General features: G+C 44.9%; 1 protein-coding gene across 1 annotated transcript in view; it reads right to left on the bottom strand.

Moving 5' to 3' along the window:
- SEMA6D (semaphorin 6D) overlaps positions 1-14,841 on the bottom strand; it is a 52,791-nt gene extending 37,950 nt beyond the window's left edge. The window contains exon 1 of the mRNA XM_029952496.1: positions 14,783-14,841. The gene's annotated coding sequence lies outside the window, so the exon portion shown is untranslated. The remainder of the gene's footprint in view (positions 1-14,782) is intronic.
- Positions 14,842-16,247: the final 1,406 nt, after the last annotated feature.

The raw sequence follows: 16,247 nt of genomic DNA, 5'->3' as shown, positions 1-16,247 counted from the left end.
AGTACTGGAGTTAGTTAAGTCTCCTCTGGGATATTAGCATAAGAATCTATACGGAGGAAAGGACAGAGCCCAACGAAATGAACAGAATAATGCCAGTCTCCATGAATTTGACTCTTGCTGCAAAACCACCCAACAGCTTGGAGGCCTAGTCTAGAGGTCGAAGGTTTCAGCTATATAGCCCAAATTCCAAAGGAGTCCTGATTTCAACTTTTTTTTTTCTTTTGGTTCCATAATCCCCATGTCTTATATGAAGTATTGAAGAGTGTGATCATCACAATTATAATCCAAATGCAGTCCTGATGTCATTTTATACTAGTATCCTAGTCTACTGAAGTGTGCGGATTGCCAACAGTGACCCTGGAGGCCATGTCTATTCTGCCTTAGATCACAACTGAAAGGACCAAGGCCCGGGAAAATTAGGTGGTTTGTCGGAGTATATGACACAGCGGGAGCTCAGAGCCAGAGCCTGGGACTCCTTACAACTCATGTCTGTCTACTCAGAGCAACACAAAACAAGCACCATTGTTGAAAAGGAGCCCCCAGGCCAGGCCACATGATTTGCAGGGGCCAGTCCAGTGCAAAATGAAGACATGGAGGTGCTTATTAAAAAATTATTATGAATTTTAAGATGGCCACAGAAGAGCATTCTAGGCATGGGGCCAAGCGTGACTGCACAGGTAACACACCCAGGAAACCAACCCGGGTACAGTTATTTCATTATTTACTGAACTTGGAATAAGGGAAGGCAAAAGGGAAGAAAGGCTCTTTGAACACGGAAAATGTTCCAAAATTATCTGTCACATGGATAAGTGAATGAATGAATAAGTAAATGAGTGAAGGAACGTACCTTGGAAGTTACTGCTAAGACTCAGCGTCAGGCTGAGTTAATATAGTAGTAAGTTACCATGAGTACTTGGTCCATTATTTAAGTGTTACAATTCATAATGTGAAAATCCTGCATAACATAATAAGCTTTCCCAGTCCCAACACAGATAACTTGTGTTGAGCCAGATCTATGTCCAATACATGAGTGGCAATGTCCACATGTGGTGGCATTACTGTGCTATTATGTGCTCAAGAAATGCCAACTTCCTACCAGAATGGTTTTGCCTTTTTTCCCTTTCTGCATTTAGAAGTAGCCATCCAGATATATTTTATGGAACCTACCCATGTGAAAAATCTGCAAGCCTTTCAGATATGAATATTTCATACATTGCCAGGCATCTTTGATTTAAAAACAATAGTAATAATAATAAAACGACTACAGTTTATTGAGTTTTTATTATGTCAGATATCATGTCAAGTGCTTTGAATATATTTCCTCCTGAAAAAGATCTCGTAACATCTCTATGAGGTAGATATATTACCCTGATCTTCCAGTGAGGAAAACAAGGCTCTGAGAGGCTCAGTGGCAGGATCAGAATTTGACCTCAGGACTTTTTAGATTCCTAGAGACTCACTGCTTTTTGAAAGGAAAATAGTGCAGGTTGGCTATACCAAGAAGAGCCGAACAGGAGCTACCGCTTGACTTGAAAGAATGAGACTTTTATTTGATAAGGCCTGAGTGAAGTTTCCCTTTGGTGAACAGAAATGAAAATCTAGGTGGTTAATTTTCAGCTTACTCCAAAGGCAGATCAGTTGTACAAAGGCAGATAAAGGAGGAGCCTCCTCGCCCACATTTTATGGGGCCTTAGGACTGATTTATTGCATTACTATACCAGGAAAAGAGGTAAACAGTACAGAGTGAAAGAAGGCTCAGAGCCAAGCTAAGATTTCCACGCAGGTAGTTTGTAGTATGTTTGTTTCATGAAGGGACAAAAAAGATTTAAAAAAAAGTTCGTAACTTCCCTCAGTAGATACAGATTTACAATGTGTAACACAAACACAGGAAACTTTAGAGATGTAGGGGCTAATGGTTTTTCGAAGTAGGAACCATAAGAAAATGTGAAATTATAATCACAAAATGTCTCAGAATGGAAGAAAATATAGTTAGTGTTTCTGTCTCTACCTCTCAAAGGATTAAGAGTGCCTTCATAATTATGGCTCATATTTATTATGACATTTCAAAGTGTTAATCTGGCAATGGTATCTCATTTCTCATTTAAAACAACCTACCAGAAAAAAATAAAGGGAAAATGTGGAAACACAGCAAAAGCAAATTCACTTTTTTATTATATTTTTTTAATGCTTAGTTTTGAGAGATAGAGAGAGAGACAGATAGACGGAAGGTGTTAACTGTGAATGGGGGAGAGGCAGAGAGAGAGGAGGCAGAGAGAATCTGAGGCCGGTTCCAGGCACTGAGTTGTCACACAGCCCCAACATGGGGCTTGAACCCATGAGCCATGAGATCATGACCTGAGATGAACTCAGACACGAAATTCACTGACCCGCCCAGGTGCCCCGTAAATTAATTGTAAACATTTTGTAGCATTGTCTTCCCATGTTATATATTTTGTATTTTTTAATTGCCTAATTAAATAAGTCTGTTCTAGGTATGCAAAATTTTCTATATAATGGCAGAAAAATATCTTTGGCCAAACACCAAAGTTTTATACATTGAGCGCCCTCATGAATATGCTTATGTAATATACACTGTGTGTACACAGTGTGCACATGTAATAATGTATACATACAAATGGCATGTAACAAAATGCTGAATTTATTCACATAAGAGAGTCTTCCCCGTCCAAGTCCACTGCGTGGTCCCGTCTCCCTGCTCAAAACTACTTTGGGCTTCAGCCATGAAAAGATGTCATGATTCTATCCACAGAGACCAAGGGGAAAAGTGTTACTAAGAAAAGTTTCTTAGCTAGACTTGGTCTCTTGACCTGTTGGATACTCACTTGGAATGTGCCAGTTTTACTGGGAATATGAAAAGAGTGAACCAAGGACAAGATGACCAGCTGAGGATGGCAGAGAACACAGAAAGCACCTGATCTTCGGTGACATTATTAAAACAAAGAATTTACCAGTCCTGGAGCCACCCCATCTCATGACTTCTTATAATGTGACTTAATACACACATCCTTATTGTCGAAGCAACTCTGAGTTGAGTTTTCTGTTACTGGTTGCCAGATCCAACATAACTGACACCTATTATGTTCTAAGAACTTTTCTGGCCAATTTCCATGCATTATCTCTAATTGACTTCACGTCTCTAAGCTAAAGGATATTTCGCCAATTCAATGGAAAAGGAAACTAGGACTTGGAGAAACTAATGACATACCCAATTACATGCATTTAATTAGCAGATAGGCCAGGATTCCAACCTTAGTCCGTGTGACTTCGAAAGGTATCATTTAAAATCTCTCTGTGTTTGTGTACATGTGTGGTGGTGTTCCACTTATATACCTACGGCGAGGGTGTTATCTGTAGTGGCACAATCATTTATCACAGTTTGGAGTCTTTGCAATGTTAAAATGCTGAACATAAACATGTTTAACATATAATGCTACAAACAGGCATAACTGGGGGAATATGCAACAAAAGAAAGCAAATGGCAAGAACTGGGAAAAGTGATCATTATTACCAGGTTTCCTTTCCATTGGGAATTACTTATTTTCCTTCTCTTGGGTCAGATAGTCCAAGCTCTGTTCTGGGGGCCAGCTGAGATGTCAACATCACGCCAGGTGACACCTGCACTAAATACTTATCAACCTGTACCGATACCATTAATGAGCATGAGTTTTGCAAGGGAGATACGCGTCCCTAAAGAAAATACTGCCTCAAAGGCGGCACATTTGCTGTAAAGGGGCTACCATTCACCGTACCTTTTTCATAGAAGATTTTACTAATCAATAAAGGCGTTCTTTTTCTCTCTGACCGTGGATGTAGTCCCACAAATTTTTACGACACAAGCGGCAGCAGCCATTACCAGTCCGTCAGTTTTGGCTCTCTACTTTGAAACTCATTTGCCCTATCTGTCCTACATGTTCAATGGGGGATGGCTCTTCAGGGATGTAACTGAAATTACAGCGAAATTGTGCAATGGTAGTTTATCAACCCCTGAGAGCTGAATGAGTGAAATTATTGCTAACTGAAAATATTATCTATGTATGCCTGAAAATTGAGTCTAAAAACTATATTAGTGGCAATGAAGTTTAAGTGATCCCAAAAGAAAAGGGCAAAGTGTTGTAAAATATAAATGGAGATAATCAGTTTGAAAGTTGGACTATCTGTGTGTCTGTCTCTTAACGGACACATTTTTAGAATGTGTCTCTATATGCACATTCACAAAGTGAATTCATATTTTTAAAAATCACCATTGGATTTGATCCCACTATCCAGGTAATTAAAATATGAAAGTAAATATAGCATTAAAGAGTCCTACTACTAGCAAGAATATTGGAGATTCATTTCCACTTTGCTTTGTTCTAATGAGAAAACTAAGGATGGTAAGGCCGGGGCTTGGCCCACAGACTTAAGGACTTAATGGTAAGTCCATTAAAACACCTTCCTTATAAGGAGGACTATAGTCCTCCAAAATTGTCCCCAGTCCCCTAAATTCCTCTTCTTTATTCAATCACCCCATGAAAGACAACTGGATTCAGAGACTCTGTAAATGCAGTGAATCAGGTAAATAAATACTATTCAAACTCACACGAAATAAATGAAAGATGATGTACAGAGTGCTTAGTACAAAGTGGGACACGGTGATCAGAATAGTTAATTTTTGTTTTGTTACTACTATAATGATTATTTTTAAAAGCCCCCAATTGATTATTCTAAAAGTAACAGGGCCCTCCTGAGCACTTATATTCTACGACTTTGTCTCTTCCACTGATTGACTCAAGAAGGTTTTATAGCAAGTGGCTGAGACAGTGGCCTTTGAAGTCAGACAGGCTCTGGCACGAATTCTGAGTGCCACTGCGTGCTCCTAGTGGGGGACTGCATTGTGGTAGACAGAGTGTTGTCCCAACCCCTCCCCAAAGATGTCCACACCTCAGCCCTGGAACCTGGGAAGAGGCTACTTTACCCGGAAAGAGGGACTTTGTGTACGTGATTAAGCAAAGGATCTTAAAAGAGAGAGATTTTCCTGGATTATCTGGATGGGCCCAATGCAATCAGAAGGGTGCTTAAAAGATGGACGGGGGAGGCATACATCCAAGAAGGAGATGTGATGACAGAAGCAGAAGTCGGGATTCAGGGATGGCGGGCTTTGAAGCTGGAGGAAGGGACCACAAGTGAAGAAAGAAGGAAGCCTCTAGAAGCTGAAAAAGACAGGAAATGGTTTCTCCCCTAGAGCCTGCCGAAGGCTGTAGCCCAGTGAAACCCACCTGGCCCTTCCCACCTCCAGAATCATGAGGTAATACAATTGTGTGGCTGTAAACCTCTAAGTTTGTGATCATTTGTCATACCAGCGATAGGAATTGAACTGATGCTCCTTGAGCATCTGTGTCTTCATCTATAAAATGGGTATAAAAAAGTATGTGCCCCAAAGGGTTGATATGATGATTATATTATGAGAATATAAATGAAACACTTCAGTGTCTGGCAGATTAAAAATGCAAAGAATGTTCGCTGTGATTATGCATTTGATATCATCATGTAGATTAGGGATTTACATATTGCTGATTATAATAAATGGTGACTCTATAAAATGTAATTCATTTTATCATCATAATACCTTACATATTAACAGCATTTAGCTGGCTTTTATGGAGCACGTTCACCTCTGATATCTTCTGTGATGCTTATTGTGAGTCCACAGAGGAGGAGACTGAGGGTCAGAGGGGGCAGTGCTCTCCTCAGTCCCTCAGAGAGCACTCCGTTGACCAAAGTTGGAGTCCAGGTCATCTAATTCCAAACACAGCCCACTCCCAATCTCATGGTGTGGCTTATAGAAATATGCAGGCATGGCATGCAGAATCTTCATATGAAATAAAAATGATAAAGCCAAACGATGATGGCGTTGTTCATCGCACACCAGACCATTTCCCATATGATCTCACCCGGCGCAGCTTTCTGCCGGGGCCTCCAGCCCCCGCTCCTCCAAGCGCAGCTGAGTACTCTCTCTAATGCATCTAGTCAATTGTGCAAAGCACAGGGGAAAAAATTCCATCCTGACCGCAGCAGGCAATCACCTTATGCCCTGAAGCATGAAGTTTGATTACCCTTATCTCAGTTTATCATTAAATCAAAAACTGTTGCTATGAATACTGGCCTAGGACTCCATTTATGAAATGATATAGGCCAGTCAGCAGAAATAAGTGAGTGCCCTTTTTCTTTCTTAATTTCTGCTCACTGTGAAGACTGTGTGTGTGTGTGTGTGTGTGTGTATGTGTGTGTGAACTAGGGGGAAAAAGCCTCTTTAGCTTTAAGCAGATGTCATTACTTTCTTCACTCTTTCATGAGGGGGCTGGGATGCCTCTGGCTCACCACCATTCTCCCCATGCTGCAGCAGAGAGGTTTCAGATCTGCTACCTAGTGGCCGGCCAACACTAGCCTTGAAGTCTAGCGCTTTGTTGGGGTGGAGATCATTTACCAAAGCGTGGTCAAGGGCTTGTAGGGTGTGAGTCACCTGAGATGTTTGTTGAAAACGCAGACTCCAGACCCAGCAGAACAAAGCTACTAGTGCTGGGGCCCTGGGAATCTGCATTTTAACCATTAGTGATTCTGCAGAATTTCATAGCTGGAGGACCACTGGTGGAGATCGACGATGTGGGTAATGGCAGGAATAGTCTGGGACTGTGCCTAGATTTCTGGGGTGTTATTCAGCTTTTCGTCAGTCCAGAAGGCAACCGGCACAGAACACATACCGATCATCTGTACTGGCCTTCAAAACAAGCAACGGTAGAAGCCAGATTTCTGCCATTATGAATCTGAAACGGCTGACATCAGGGTTGGGGGTATGCAACCAGGCATCAAGGTCTGGGTTAAATCTCCAGGCTGCTGGAAATCTCCTGCCAAACTCCCCTTTACAGTCTGGCTGAATTTGTAGCAAGTACAGTGCATGAGGGTACAGGGTAGCTGGTTGTGAAACTGGCCTCAAGGTCTATGTATCAGTGAAAGAGATATGCTAAAATCACATGTGCAGAGACAGCACACTATAAGGGCTAAAAGCGTGGCCTCAGGAGCCAGACTGCATTTACTCCTGTTTAACAGACACTGAAGTATATCTATAGCACTCCCTACCTGCCAACCGCTATTCTAAGTGCTGCTCAAATATTAATTCATTTATGTCTCACGACAACCTTTCCCGGTGGGTACTGCCATCAGCAGCCCCCTTTTATGTGGTGACACTGAGGCTCAGAGAGGCCAGATAATTTGCTCCAGATCACAGCAGTTCAGTCACACAGCCAGGACTCACACCCCAACAGGCTGGCCCCAGAGTCCATGTTGTTAAAGACCCTGCTACGCCATTTCTCACGGATCCAACTCCCCGGGTTTGGCCCTAGGAAAATTACTTAATCTCCCATCCTTCAGTTTCCACCTGTATAAAATTAGCATATTGTTAATAATATGCCTCCCTCAAAGAATGTTGATTAAATCATTTAGTAGATGCACTTAAGAGTATCAGGCACACAGTAAGCACTCAGTGAATGCTAGCTCGTGGTTACCTTTCAGGCCTATCCTCTCTGGGGCAGCCTGGGGATTAAATTAGATAACATATTTAGAGTGCTAGGCACAGCGCCATGGCACACAGTAAGTGCTGGCGGCTATTATTAGCCGAGTTGAGCCAGGCCAGTTTATTTTAGGTCCTGTCTGGAAGGCAACTGTGCTTTTTATGCAGGGGGAGGCAGTGTGTCCTTCACTTCAAAAAATAACTGGGTGGGAGCCAGACTAATTATTTGGCTGAACAGGTTCTTTGCTTTGTGTCGCTGGAATATTCCTGAAAAGTTCCTGATATTGAATTTGTATCTGCTTAATCCTTTTTCCCCATTGACCTATTTTATAATTTCTGATTGATCGTTCATTGGCAGTGATTCCTTAGACTTGAGTCTTCTCTGACTGTCTGTCATGTAACTATTAACTTGTAAAAGACTTAAATATACCAAGGAAAATTGAACCACTGGAGCAATTCTTGGCAAAGTAATTGGCTTAATCATTCCCTAATGTAATTGTTTTCATTTTATTTTTCCTTTATTATGCATTCTAATAAGCATGCTTATACTACACTGAATGACCCGTCTTTCTTCCCATGAAGCTTAGCACCTCACCATTAAACTTAACTGTGGTTAAGCGGTTTGATTACAATTTATGTTAACTTAAGGGGTTAGTGATGGGTTGGAAACCCTCACACCCAACAGCCTACCTTGGAGTAGGGTTGGGTAAGGGAGGGAGAAGGGGGGTGGAGAGGAAGGTGGAAAGGTGGGGTTGTGGGCCACTGGGGGATGGGGGCTGAGTTTACCCTGAAAGCTCAGACCCCAAAGTGGAGCTGAATCCCCAAGGTCTCTGGAGGATGAGATTTTCCAAAAGGAAGCATTAGTAACTTTCCAAGTTGTTCACTGCTGCTTTTCACTTTATTGGGAAAGAACTGTCAGCTCCAACCTCATTTTTTGCAGTTTACCAGGCTTGCTAGGCTATATCTGCAGTGTAATAAAATGTTAAACTCGATCAGCACGTTTACTAAGATACTTGTTGCACATCCCTCACTGTGCTACCTTTCAGGGATGAACAGGCAGCCCAGCCTCATGGGACCTGCGGGGTGGCCTGGGCACCTGGAGTCCAGCTCATGCTATTTCTGCTCTCATCAGCGTCCTCTCCATATCCCCCTTTCCCCTCTCCAACCCTCCGTATATACGTACGCAATTTATTCCTTATCATAGAGTCTGTGTCTAGAGTTTTTTCAAGTTAAAATCGATGAAACCAATGAGGCAGGAGCCTTCTAGTTTGGCTCTGCTAAGCAACCCCATGAGAGGAACCATCTTGAGGCAAAATCATATTTTCCCTTTCACCGTTCTTGTGCAACACCGAACCGGTTGCCAGTTGATATGGGTTTTTAGCTCTGATCACAGAGCAGTCTGCCACAGGATTGATCCCATTCATTCTGATGGCTTACGCCGCGGGGCCATCTGCTGAACGGCGGAGAGGAGTGGACCAGAGGTACTCAACAAATATTTGTGGACTGCCTCGCAAGCTGCCTCTTCACACCTGAAATACAAGTCTGTCCTAGGTTCGAACTCAAATGTGGACAACTGACCTAGATCCCTGCCCCCACCCTCACCCCAGGGCCTTTGCCTAAGCTGTTCTCTATGCTTGGAATGCCCTCCCTCTCACCACCTCCCCCACTGCCCCTCGCAGTCCACCTGTCCAAATTCTACCTAGTTCAAGGCCCAGCTCAAATATCAGTGGCTCCATAAAGCCTTCCCTGACTACCCTAGCCAGAAATAACTTCTCACTCCTCTCAATTTCCATAGGTCTGTGTGGATGTTTTCTGGCACTTACAATGCTCGCCATTTTACTTTGGCTGTGTGTTCACCTCATCTTTTCTACACCACTCAGTAAGACCCTTGAGCTCTGGAACTACATGTCAGTTCCTCTTTGAACCCTTTCCCCACCCTGGCACCTACTTGTTCACAGCAGGCACTTGGTAAAATTGGCTGAATGAACAAATGGTTACCCCAGCGATGGCAAAAACAGAAACAACTGCAACATTCTCTACTTCTTATTCTGCCCCCCTCCTCCTCCTCTTCCTCCTGCTTCTGTAGCTTTTAAACATCTATTTAATTGATCCACTAATTACCCAGGGGAAGAGGTCTGGGGACTTAATGATAGATGGAGACAACACTGCAGACCAAAAAAGCTTCCAGAGACCCCTATAATGACAAGTGGTGCCTAGGCCAACGTAGACGCAAAGGGGAGTCAGTCTCTGGTCTGCTGACAGCCGGCTCCTGGGAATGGAAGTGTTATTTTCTCAAAGAGCTTCATCTGCTCCGGTTCATGTGTGCCAGTTCCTCGTCTCAGTAGAAACTCCTGACTTTATTTTTAAATACAGACTCCAGTAATAGGCTAAGTAATTGCAGATCTTCCCGAGGCCTTATTATACATGTACCAACATACTGAACTTCTTAAAACCCCTATTTCTTTCCCGTAAATATATGTTGAACACCTTAAATTTCAGCATTCTATGTAGTGGTAATGTGTGTTTGTTGTTTTCCCTCCCATAGGAATCCTGAATAAAATAAAAGGGGGAGGGGCAACCAGAGAAACGCTGATGCACAAGTGACAATTTCTCAACAATGTGTCTGATTACTCGTATAGGGAAAAGGGTTCTCCTGCAGCCGTAAGTAAGAAAAATGCATATTACAATATAATACATAGTCAAACTTCAATAATACACTTTCCATCCTGGTGCCACTAATGAGTGAACAGCTGCACCTCTCACTGTCTTTGCTGATGGGGCCCATAAACACTCCTGGGAAACGGGACAGAGATACATAATAGATCTTCTCCGGCCAAGATCAGGGAAATGAATGTCAATTGCACCCTGTTGCAGACTCACTTTTTGGTGGAGAGTGATGAATATTGCCATTTGTCCTATGCCACTGTAATCATCGACGGGAAAGTCTACCACGGAGAAAAATGGTGGGAGAAGATGCTGTCCTAGGACACTTGAAGAGTGTGTCATAAGTATTCGGCCACCGGGAATAAAAGTGAAAGAAGAGTAAAACAATATGATTTCGTTTAGAGAAAGGTTAAAATTTAAGAGGATAGTCACGCTGTACATATCATTTCATTCAGTATAAAGTTTTCCCTCAAATAGGACTTCGCAATTAAAAACCAGATGTCAGGAATATAAGTAGGGGGGTCCATGTTCCCAGAAACAATTCAGTGTCCTGATTAAAGGGTGTCGGTTGACAATGTGAGCCACACCTGAGTTCAAATCCTGACTCTACCACCTACGTCCCTGCTGTAGGACTTCAGAAAAATGACCTGACTTCTCAAGTCCCTGAGTTGTCTTTTTAGATAGAGCAGTGATAATAATAACAGAGACCACCTTGTGCCGTTGACTGAAGGTTACACGATATAATTAAGATGAAGACCAATAGTAAGTGGTAGGTGTTGTGGTGGCAGTAGTAGCCCTTCCCCTTTCTCTGTCACCATCCCTGTCCTACCCTCCCAGCTGATTTGTGATTGACGTCATTAGCAAATATCAGGGAAGGAATCGAGCAGACTACCTCCGCCAAAATACCAGGCAGTCTCCCCTTCTCACATCAAACTCTAAAAGCAGCACTTCCAATGGTGAAAGTCGGTTTTTAAAGGTTTGCAGCGTAACTTAACAAACATATCCATCCACCTCATGTCATTCTTGTTTTATCAAACAACTGCTGCTCTAACAGGTTATCTCCTTCGTGAAAAGAAGAAAACAAGGGTGATGGAAAGCATTGGGAACTATTAGACATAGGCCCCAGGTTTAGTTACAACGCATGCTCTTTGGGAAAAGGGAGGAAGCAGTGACCTGTTCAGTTCTCCAAAGAACTTTGACAAGGTCTTTTTCTGGTTTCTGTCATTAGGAGTCACGGGCTCAAGGCTCCTCTCATTCTCTTCTCCCATTTTTTCAAAAAGCCCCTATCCTGACGGTGAACGAAGAGCGAGGCCCAAAGGGCCTCTTCTAACCCTGCATTCCGGGGTGTCACTGCATCGGGCCCAAAGCGGCTGTGCGGCGGGTGGTAGGGGCTGTGGCAAGCCCTCTCTCACGTGGGGCGCACCCCTGCAAGTCAGCAGAGTCTGCAGGTGCGCGCCCACCGCTGGGTGAGGGGGGCCCAGGGCGGGTTGCCCAACAATGGAAACTTCCCGTTCTGGGTGTTAACTTTAGTTACCACAGCCAGACAATGCTGCCAGTGGTGTGGAAGAAAAAATTGCTGTAGCCAGCTGTGCTGTTCACAGTCGGATGGGTTCTGTGTTGCTCCAAATGGGGATGGAGCCAGCAGCCTGTTGTAGCCAAGGACAGGATGATGGATAATCTACACACTGTGTCCAAGTAGAGAGAATGGCAGAGGTTCACTTCAGGGTGGTTAAAATGCTAATCCGGGTGAGTTAACAAAAGCTTCATAGAAACGAAAAGTTTGAGAAACAAGTACACCTCGTGTGGTATCGATGTGGACCATTGATTTAATCGCCCTTGGTTACATAAATGGTCGCTTTTCCAAGTGAGAACGGTTCCTAGTTTTCCTGTTGGATGGAGGGAAGTGGCCCCACTTATTAGCTGCACCGCCACTGTCATCAGGGTCTCAGGAAAAAAAGTCAGCCCCCAACAGCCACCTCAACTGAAGAGGGTTCCGATATGCTTCATACAGTCCTATGAATTTTATTCTCTCTGAGTGTCATGGGAACGCATCAAAGTGCACTGTTTCCCCCGCAACTAGAAGTAGGCAGCAACCTAAGACACCGGCTTTGGTAAATTTTAATGCTGAGTCTCCATTCACATGAGTTCTCCTGCTCTAGTGACAGTTTCGACTCATGAACTACACTAATAGTATACTGAATTATCAGTGTTCATCTTTAGGATTCAACGACATGCTTAAAAAAATGGTGCATTTTTACATTTCTTGCCAAAGGATCCATTTTGCCATTCTCTATTTCTTTGCATTCTTACTTAAGTTGAACATTACAGAAACACGTCTGCCTCCCCTCGTGTTGGAACATGGGCGAGCATAGCTCCTTGCAAATGACAGGTCCTCAATAAGTACTGACTGGCTGGCATACCCCAAGTGCCTCTTGCTTCCTCTAGAAATGAATCTAGAATGTGCAGCCTTAAAGACTATTAATTGAAATAAGAGGTAATATTTTATCCTGCAATATGTGAGGGAAGGAGTTCACCTCCTATGGTTACACCAATAATGGTTAGGCACTTAGCCAGGCTCTTAGCTGTGCATAAAATGCCTCAGAAGGGTGAAAAATGACCCCATTTCAGATGCATTTTTCACTCTTTGTATCTTAGTGAAACTCACATGCAAGAACAATGACTAAGCTAATTACCAGCGTTTATTATGATGAGCAGCAAGAAGTGAAGAACTTCTCCAGTTTCGAGAAGTCCTTAACAATGATGGGCATCTTTGTGAAGCAACGCTCAGATAACTGCTTGCCTGCCTGTGTGCCTTTCAAGCAACAGAAACCACCACACAAGGATGCAGGGGCCCACTTACCCAGCGCACAGTTACTGGACAGATCCTTCCTGGGCTGCAAAGAGCCAGCAACAGAAGTCCACAGGATTTCTAAGTTGCCCTCACTCTAAGGCCTAGTCGGTTTACGTCACAGCCATCTTTCAAATCCATCAAACCAGAGGAGACATGACCAGATGGTGCTATGAGTGGGCACCAGAAAAATGAAAGAAAGAGAGAAGACAGAAAGAAAAAAAGGAACAGGGCAGAATGCCCACAAATCGAAATCAAATTCGAGTTAATCGGCTGTTTGGTGATGGAGAAGTCACAATATTCCTGGCATAGTGTCCTGCATCACAGAAATGTTCCTCAGAAAAGGAAATCTATGTAGCATCTCTGGTAGAAGCAAAGACACGTAGCAATATTCTGCAGGATCCAGTAGGAAACAGCAACTGGCTGTTAACCTAACCAAATGTGCTAATGGAGGAAAAAATGGTTTGTTAAACAACACATTTTGGAAATCTTAGGGTTATTTCTTTAACTGTCTTTCTGAGAGCACATGCTAGGGACCTAATCAGAACACAGACACTAAATGTAAAAAACAGAACCCAGCTATGGCTGGGCTGTTGTTTATTTACCTTAAGATGTTTTAAGTTCATGAAAATGTAGGGCCAAATCTCAGAGTTTACTTGGCAATTTCTATTTAGCTAAGCCGCGTAAATGTTTGTGTAATATTTGCCAGCGTGATAGAATATGTCTATCACTCACTGTTAAACAGGACTACGCACAACTTAATTTCCTGAGTTAGACAACTAAGAGAGCGACGGGATTTTTTAACAACGTGAATAAACCAGCATCAAAACCTATTGTTTAAACCACCGAAAGGATAATGAAATCCTCACCCTGAGCTGTCTGACATTATTCTCAGTTCTACAAGGATAGAACCTGGGAAAATTTCTCCAAACAAGTCTTTTTCCTATTCTGAGGGACAGAGACCAAACCAGATTAGGAAAACAAAAAACAAAAAACAAAAAAGTTAAACCTTTCCCTAGGACTTTAGCCTTGAAATAAAAGAATCCACTTTACTACTCCAAAGGACAAGCAGAGGGAAGGACAGTCCTTAAAAAAGCACCTAGACTTTTTACTGCAGACTTACAATTCTTAGTAGCCAGAAGTTCTTGGGAAAATTAACCCAGACATTTCTTTTCCCAAGTAACTGGAAACAATACCGTTATTTTTAAGAGAAAGCAGCCTACCATAGTGGTGGACATAAGGAAGGTCCAATTACTGTTTACAAAGTCTATATATCTATAATAACGATCTACTGTCCCTTCTGTGTAAATCACCCATCCAGACTGGTGAGAGACTGGGCTGCTGTAACTGGGGTTGCTGACTGGTCACCCCAGAACAGTGACTACTACCCTGAACTCTTCTAGTGCTTTAATTAGTACTGCTACTTCATTCTCCCCTAGCTCCATGACATTCAGCTCTTTACAAGTTCAGGATTTAAACAATCACCTGACAGAGGTGGTCCCGTGAGTCGATTTAGGAGAAAAATTTAAAACCCAGTTCTCATCCGCACCAAGTCTTTTATGACCTTTTATTTCAGTCCAAGACTTAACACACGACAGAGGAAGCTTTAAGCCCTTCCAAATTACCCAAGGCGGCTGCGGTATCAGTTTCTGCAGACCAGAAACAAACATCATCGCTGTCAAGACGGGAAATAAAAGTTTCCCTACCTTGCTCCTGACCAGCCCCCTGCCAGCGGCTGCCGACGCGAGCGGCGGCTCCCTCCCGGCTGAGGACGCCTCTAGCCGCCAGAGAAGGGGCTCATGCAAAATTGACTCTTCCTTATTTGTTTCCATCCATAATTGATGGGGAGATGAGAAGGTAACACGTCTCAGCGCTGGGCTCTGGCCGCCTGGCGGAGACCCTATCCAAGACGCTTCCGTAAATCATTTCCAGCCGTAGAACAAAGCACGGAAAGTTGCGGGGGAGAGTGGCAGGCTGGAGAAAGCCGGGCGCCGGGTGGGCGGTGGAGGGTGGGCGGTGGGCAGCTCCCGGCCCCGGAGCCGGCCCGCGGCGGCCTCGGCCAGCAGGGGGAGAGGGCGGCTGGGAAGTGGCTGCCCTCTGGGCTGGAGCCGGGGGGGCTGGGGGTGGAGGGGCAGAGGACTCGAGCCCCCGCCCCCGCCCCCCTGCCGGGGGCCGTCAGCGCCCGGGGCGCACTGACAGGTAGCCGGCTTCCGCGGGGAGCCGCTAGGGTCTCGGCGCCGACGCTGCACCCCTTCTTTGGGCGCAGGCGAAGGCTCGCGGGTCCACTCCTAGCTCTGCGGGCGCCGCGCGACCCCGACGGTCCCGGCGTCGGCTCCGGGGCGGGCGGGCGGAAGGGGGCGGCAGTCAGCAGCCGGCTCTTTCGGCCTCGGCTCGGCTCCCGCACCGGCTGGAGACGCCGTGCCCGGGCACCCAGGCAGCCCGGTTCCCACTGATCCTGTGCGGGCGAGCGCCGAGTCGGCGCTGCCTGGCAAGAAACTTTTACTTGCCCCTTCCTTCCGCTTTTTTTCCCGGTGGGGGGGGGTGCACAGTGGAGGGGGTCTCCAAGTCCATGTGCCCCTCCCCCTAGGCCTCCCCCAATGCCAGTTTTGACGGGTCCGCCAAACCTCTCCAGCCCGCGGCGCGTTCGCAGGCGGACAGAGCCGCTTGCAACAGAAATCAACTCTCCAATGACAACACACACGCATGCACACACACGCACACGGACACTCACACACGGGCTGCGATTCGGGCTCTGAGGATCTGGGTCCGATCCTCAGCAGGAGCCCCGAGCATTAGCAGATTACAAGACGGTCTTACCTCATGGGGGGAGCGGCTGGTAAAAAAAAGAAATAAAAAAGCAGCTTGTCAGGCACAGGGTAAAAAGAAAATAAAAGAAAAAAATATATATCTCTCCTTCTCTCTTTAGGTCTTGGCTTCCTCGATATAATCCTGCAACTCGCCACCAGCAGTCCTTGCAGCGGCGACAGCAGCGGGACCGAGCGGGAGCAAAACAAATCGAGGCAAGGCAAATGGTGTAATTCGATCCATCTCCAAGTCAATCCATCAGGCGAGCTGGGCTGGTTCCCTCCCCGCACCAGGCGGCTCGCGGCGCGGGGCCCACCCCCGAGCTCGGACGGCAGGAGGCGCGGGCGACCCGGCGCACTGTCCCTC

Source organism: Suricata suricatta, chromosome 9 (genome assembly GCF_006229205.1).
Source record: "Suricata suricatta isolate VVHF042 chromosome 9, meerkat_22Aug2017_6uvM2_HiC, whole genome shotgun sequence".
NCBI lineage: Eukaryota > Metazoa > Chordata > Mammalia > Carnivora > Herpestidae > Suricata > Suricata suricatta.
Note: the sequence above shows the minus strand (reverse complement) of the source record. Positions and strands in the feature narration are given on the sequence as shown.